This window comes from Tasmannia lanceolata, unplaced genomic scaffold (genome assembly GCF_043159265.1).
Source record: "Tasmannia lanceolata isolate RefF3 unplaced genomic scaffold, GAP_Taslan_0.1 ptg000037l, whole genome shotgun sequence".
Classification (NCBI taxonomy): domain Eukaryota; kingdom Viridiplantae; phylum Streptophyta; class Magnoliopsida; order Canellales; family Winteraceae; genus Tasmannia; species Tasmannia lanceolata.
In genome coordinates, this window is record NW_027518714.1 from 53,525,514 (window position 1) to 53,532,432 (window position 6,919).

At 39.8% G+C, this 6,919-nt stretch overlaps 1 pseudogene; it reads right to left on the minus strand.

Moving 5' to 3' along the window:
* Nucleotides 1-837: 837 nt before the first annotated feature.
* LOC143862152 (pentatricopeptide repeat-containing protein At5g50990 pseudogene) lies at nt 838-2,806 on the minus strand (annotated as a pseudogene).
* Between the last annotated feature and the right edge of the window lie 4,113 nt (nt 2,807-6,919).

Sequence of the window (6,919 nt, forward strand, 5' to 3'; positions counted from 1 at the left end):
GAGCAGCCATCTCAGATGAAGTGGATGTATAAGACAAAAACTGAGCCAATGTGTCTGTTCTCTCATGCAACAGCCATTCCGTGAAATGCCATCTGCGATGGTCCCTAGCAAATCCCTTTGTGTGGGTGGGGCGGGTGTGCGCTTAAATGCGTAAAATGAGATTTTGAGGTTGATGATACGGTGATGTGATAATAATTATTATGAAATTAATAAATTAAAATAAATAACAGTGTATAAGCATTGATGCGATGAGTGAGCTTAGGGGTGCAACTTGGGCGGGCTCAACCAGAACCCAACAGGTTCAACCCAGGAAAAAGTCGGGTTGGGTTTTCTCAACCCGGGTTGAGTTCGGGTTGGGTTGGGTTTGGGTTGAGGGCTTGGGCAACCCGACCCGAGTGAACCCGACATTTTTAATAAATTTTTTTAAGTTCAAAATCTCGGGTTGAGTTGGGTTCGGGTTGGCAAAAAATGTTCCTCGGGTCAGGTCGGGTTCTGGTTGAGCAAATGGTTGCTCATATCGGGTTCGGGTTGGACCCAACCCGACCCAACCCAACCCGAGTTGCACCCCAGTGAGCTGTTAGGTAAATGATATGGCACTAAATAAAGTAATGTGTAAAATATTCAACAATTACTTAAGAAAAATGATATGTTCGCCCCTTTTTTACTTGGGACAGCCCCTCTAGTGTAAAAAAATAGTCATAAATACACTAGAGGGGACTGTCCAAGTAAAAAAAAGGATGCGAATATATCACTTTCCTCTGTTAATCTAGTTATATTAGGTAACAAGGATGTGGGAAACAAGGCAACTCCCAACAAGAAGATGGTTTCTCTCCCAGTTACTACTAACTATTTATTACATAGTTGCTTAAATTGCAGTTTTAGTTCAGTCCATAGCTAAAATTTTCACAAATTCATGGGGGTGTACAACAAAAATATGATTTTAGATGTACAAAATTAAACCAACCCCTCACAATCTATAACATATTCTAAATGATGATATCCTCCCTTCAAGAATTACTACCAGTAGTCTCTACAAGAACAAAAACCACCTTCAAACCGATGAAATCGAACTCGATCCCTCATAATAATCACCCTACTGAATGCTCTAGAAACCATTTTCATCAAGTTATGGCAATCTTGACATGTCCGAAGATTCTTTGAGAGTCGAATTTCTGATCCAGGGCTCGTCTTTAGGATCCCAAAAGCGAGAGCCAACTTCTCACTGTGGGATTTCAGATTCCCTTCCTTTTCCTCCTCAGACACATCCATTAACACCAACTCTATCACGGGCTCGAACCCTTCTGCCTTAGCTCTCATTATCAATGCATCCAACATTCTATATATTGCATCTGAATCAGGGTGCGATCGATCCCCTGCCTTGAATTCGTTAACATTTGCACCTATCTCAACCCAACTCAATCCCCGATCCTTTCGAATTCCTTTTCTTCTCATCAATTCTCTTACCCTCTCCGCACAATTCCATCTCTTGGCAGAGGAGTAGATGTTCGAAAGCAGGACATAGTCCCCACTATTACAGCGTTCCATCTGTTCAATCACAGCCTCAGCCAGATCAGGCTTTCCATATGTTCTACAAGCACTTAGCAATGCCCTCCATATAAGGACGTCGGGTTTTATAGGCATTTCTCTTATCATCTCGTAAGATTCTTCAAGGAACCCGGCTCGGGCCAAGAGATCTACCATTGCCCCGTAATGCTCAAGTCGTGGTTCAATCATGTAATCCTTTCTCATAACATCGAAAAACCGCCGACCATCTTCAACCAATCCACAATGGCTACAAGCAGTTAAGATTCCAACGAAAGTAATCGAATCAGGTTCGAGATTTTCATCAATCATTCTTGAAAATACTACAATTGCATCTGAACTAAGCCCATGAATTGCTAGCCCTGTGATCATTGAGTTCCAAATGGATACATCGTCCCTTCGAACAGCATTGAAAATTTCCAAAGCGGTTTTAATTCTTCCACATTTCGAGTACATGTCAATTAGCGCCGAACTTAGTATGAAATTAATCTCAATTCCTTTCTCCACCATCAAGCCATGGACCCACTTGCCGCGATTAAGAGCTCCTACTCGAGCGCATGCGGAAAGAACAGATGCAAATGTGAAACAATTTGGTTCGAAACCCGAATTAAGCATACGAAGAAAGAAGGTTATCGCCTCCTTTGGCCGCGTGTTTTTTACCAAACCTCCAATCATTGAGCTCCAAGAAATCACATCTCTCTTTGGCATTTTGACAAACACCCGGTTCGAATTCTCACAATCACCAATTTTTAAATAACCCGAGATTAGTAAATTAGCAGATACAAGATCAAAATTCCAACTGGGAATTTCATCAAATAGTTGGTGAGCTTCCATGCAACAATCATAGGCTAAATAGATAGAAATCAAGGATGTTGTGAGAGAGGGGTGCAATTCATGGCCAGATTTTATGATTCCACCATGGATTCCGATCGCGATTTCTAGGTTCGAAGATATCCTACAGGCTTCAAGAACATACGCAAGCATTCGACGATCGGGTTGGATTAATCCGGAGAGGAGAATTGTTTTGTAATCGAGAAGGGCTTTTTGAGGAGAACCCTTTTCGATGGAAGCTCGGATAATGAAACAGAAAAGAGATGGGTGAGTTTGGAAGATGGATGGATTTTCTTTGAGGCATTTCGTCGAACAGCTGACTAGTGATCCAGAACTGAAGAAACGTGGAAACGGAATTGATAAATATTTCACATACTTAATGAAATATAAGGCTACCTTGCAAATTAGCATGGCAATGAAGCCAGGACAAGAAATTTTGCTACTATGCAATGGACTTGAAAAGAGACACACATGCCCTTAGGCCTTGTTCTATGACATGGCCCAAACATTCACTTTGGGCCCATTAATGTTCTATGGAATATGTTTTCATGGTTGCCAAACATGTCCATAGGCCCTATTTGGATTTCATGGGTGATAACAATTATATTAATGCTTATGGAATTGGTCGTATTGAAGTTTCTACACTGGTTGGCAAGAAAAGAATTCAAGATGTTATGAATGTTACCGGAGTTGGCTCAAAATTTGGTAAGTTTGAGCCATTTGATAAAAATGGGGTACCATGCTATCTTTGATGAAAGAGAATGTAAACCTTATGATAAGAAAAGTATGAAACTAGTTTTGTCTATTAAGATAACAAAAAACAAGATATTTCCACTAGTGTTTTCAAAACGAGTATTCAATGCTTTTAGTGCATCTAATGACTCTATGTTATGGCATAGAAGATATGGGCATTTGAATTTTGGTGGATTATATTTACTGCAAAAATTGAATATGACTGTTGGTTTTTCTTCTTTGAAATATGATGGAAAAGTATGTGAAGCTTGCGTTTTAGGAAAACACCACCGTGAGTTATTTCCAAGTGGTAAGTCTTGGAGGGCATATAAGTCTTTGATGCTTATGGATGCCGATATTTGTGGCCGAATGCAAACTTTATCCTTGAGTGAAAATAAATATTTCATTATATTTGTTGATGATTACATAAGGATGACATGGGTTTATTTTCTGAAACAAAAAGATGAAGCTTTCTCTATCTTCAAGCAGTTCAAGGCTTGTTGAAAACCAAAGTGGTCATTCTATTATTACTCTTCGTACTGACCATGGTGGTGAATTTATTTTGAAAGAATTTCAGGATTTTTGCAAAGAAAGTAAAATCAAAAGACAGTTGACAGCGAGTTATGCCCCACAGCAGAATGGCATCGGAGAGCGAAAAAATAGAACCTTTCTTGAGGCGGCAAGGAGCATGCTAAAAGACAAAAGGTTGCCTAATGATTATTGGGCTGAGCAGTAGCCACATCGGTATACCTATACAATTGAGCTCCTACAAAAGCAGTTCAAAGAAAACTTTCATATGAGGCTTGAAGTGGAAGAAAATCCAATGTGAGTCATTTTAAAACTTTGGTTCTATAGCCATGCTTTTGTTCCATCTGAAAAAATACAAAAGTTAGATGATAAAAGTAGAAAGTGTATTTTTATTGGCTATAGTGTAGAGACAAAAGGGTACCGGCTTTATGATCCTATTTTCAAAAAATTGATTGTAAGTCGTGATGTTATTTTTAATGAAAAAGAAGCTTGGAATTGGAAAAATGATGTAGAAGCCCCCTTATGTGTTCTAAATGAGAACACATCAAGTGAGATTCCTTCCCTGGAGATTTGTTTACCAAATCCTAATGAGTCACCAAGTTCATCTGGTGATTCCACTCCCATGAGAATGAGAAGTCTTGCTGACTTATATGATTCATGTGAGTTTGCCTGTTTTGCAATGGAGCCTTCTAGTTTTGTTGATGCAGTGAAAAAGAAAGAATGGTGTGATGGAAGTTGGTTTTTGCAAGGGCGCCCTTCATTCTATCATTCCTCTAAATATTAGAGATTCTGTACATATATTTTAGGGAAGTGATATATCCGCCTCTTTTGACTACTTGGGAGACCCAACAGCAATGTACATGGCAATCAGCCCCATTGTATCCTTCTGACGTGAAGTACATCACTTCACTTCCAAAAGGGGCGGGTATCTCACGTTGCCGGTATCTCACGTAACCAAAAGGGGCAGATATATCACTTCCCATATTTTAATAACCATGACCATGTTAGTTACTCATGATGGACCACCAGATCAATGGTTCTGATTAAACGCGTGTCTCTGTGTGGGTCCCAATCTCACAGTGGGTGATCATTTGCGTAGTCTGACTCTTTCTGTTAAAATCACTTTGTTTATGTGGTTTTTCAAAAAATTCCACTAAAAACTCATGCATCATGGATATTTCTACTTTTTCTTTTACTTTTTTGTAGAGGTATGCTAAACTCAAGGGCACCCTTGCAAAAATCAACTGAAAGTGTGCCCCCATTGGTTGCACGTTACCAAAGTGCATTTATAATGTGACGGAGAGAGATATGGGATTGATTTAAGATATTATGGGGTCGATTTATCACTGCTCATTTCTTATTATTATTTTTATTTGTTTCTTTTCAACTTCAAATAAAATAGATTGACTAGTTCTATAGTTCCTAACTTTAAGTTTGTCTTCATGACAAAAAAGATGAGTGAAATTAGGGTTTTGCTAACGGTCGCATCCAAAGGTTTCTTCTAAATTCTCCCTTTCACATATATCATATCATAGAAGAGGAAGGCATAGAAGAGGAAGGCTTAAGGAGGGAGCGACCTCATTGTAGTAAGTTGAGGAACGCCCACTACACAATGGTGGGTATTGTGGTCAAAAATAGTTAATGTGAGGTGGTAGCCCAAAAAAAGCAAACCTGATTGGAATATGATCGAATGTTGGAGTGAGTATTGATCTGATCGTTTTGTAATGAAGGTTCTGTACCAAGATGAACCTTGCACAAGGTAGCGCCCGGTCAGAAGGCCAACCTGGGGGATAGTCCCCTGACGGGCCCTCCGATGCTTAAGTCAGTATAGGACATCATCTATAGGCCGTACAGAGCAAAAATAGCTATAAACAGTCATTTCTCGGGTTTCGAACCCCTACCTTTGAGCCTTTAATGGCTATTTATAGTAAGTGGGTGCAGTTGATTTACCCTTCTGCCCCTCCGACAGGTGTTGCCCCGTGATTGGGTAGAATGTGGTTTTTCCCCCGCCTTCTAGGGTTAGGCTTTTAATTATCCTTTGTTGAGAGGGGTAATTAGAGTATATCATTCGAGGACACGTGTCACGCTCTAATTGGATAATCGGTTGAGTCCCCATCAGTGGGTCCCACCTTTGAAGGATCTAGACGTGTGTTTATGTCCCATGAATTTAGACACAACTTCAAAGTATACTCCTTTTATTAAGGGAAGTGATATTTACGCCCCTTTTGATCACCAGGGACACCCAGCACCAGTGTATCAATGGCTAAAGGGGGGGCTAATGTACTTGACGTCAGAAGAATATAGTAGGTTTGATTGCCACGCACACTGGCGCTGGGTGCCCCTGGTGATCAAAAGGGGCGTAAATATCACTTCCCTCTATTAATTATCAGAGTTGCCATAATGCAACTTGCATGAGTGCATAAGACGTAAGAGCCAAGTTCTCTCTCTCTCTCTCTCTCTCTCTCTCTCTCTCTCTCTCTCTCTCTCTCTCTCTCTCTCTCTCTCTCTCTCCACTGCCCTACATGGGGTCGATTTAAGATATATGGGGGTCAATGGATACACTGCCCTAATAAATGGAAAATGATATAAGCACAACTCTTTAAAAAATAACCCTTGAATAAATGGGAAATGATATAATTCCACAAATGCAGCTTGTCTTTTCCTTTTTAATTGGTTTGCAAGTGCTTTTTGGGAACTGTAATAACCCTTGAGAGCTCTTTAAAAAATAAATGGCAAGACAGGGTACTGCAGTTATCAAAACATGGTTGTGCTGATGTCATTTCCCTAAGAAATAATAGGTAGGGGTGTAAACGGATCGAATTCGAATCGGATATGGCTATATCCTAATTCGATTACGGTATACACTATCCGAATTCGGATTTGAATTTGACGGATATTTAATATATATTACCGAATTCGTATCCATCGGATATTGTTCGAATTCGGATATTATCCGTATCCGTTTATCCGGTATATTCGAACATTTGCTTGCAGCACTTTATCTTTCTTCTCCTTCTTACTCTTCAAATAAATTTTCCAAACCATAAAACCAGACATCTACCTTCTCTTCACAAAATTAACTCTCAAACCATAAAATATATGAGATCCTCTTCTTCCTTTTAAAACAAAGGCAGAGAGAGGGAGAGGCGGTGGGGATGGATGATGGTGTTGGTAGTGGTCTTTGGGTTTTTTCTTCTTCTTTTTTATGTATATGATGGAATGGGTTTGGGCTATTTTGAACAGGGGAAGTGGAAGTGCTGATTGTGGAAGATGAAGAGAAATGGGG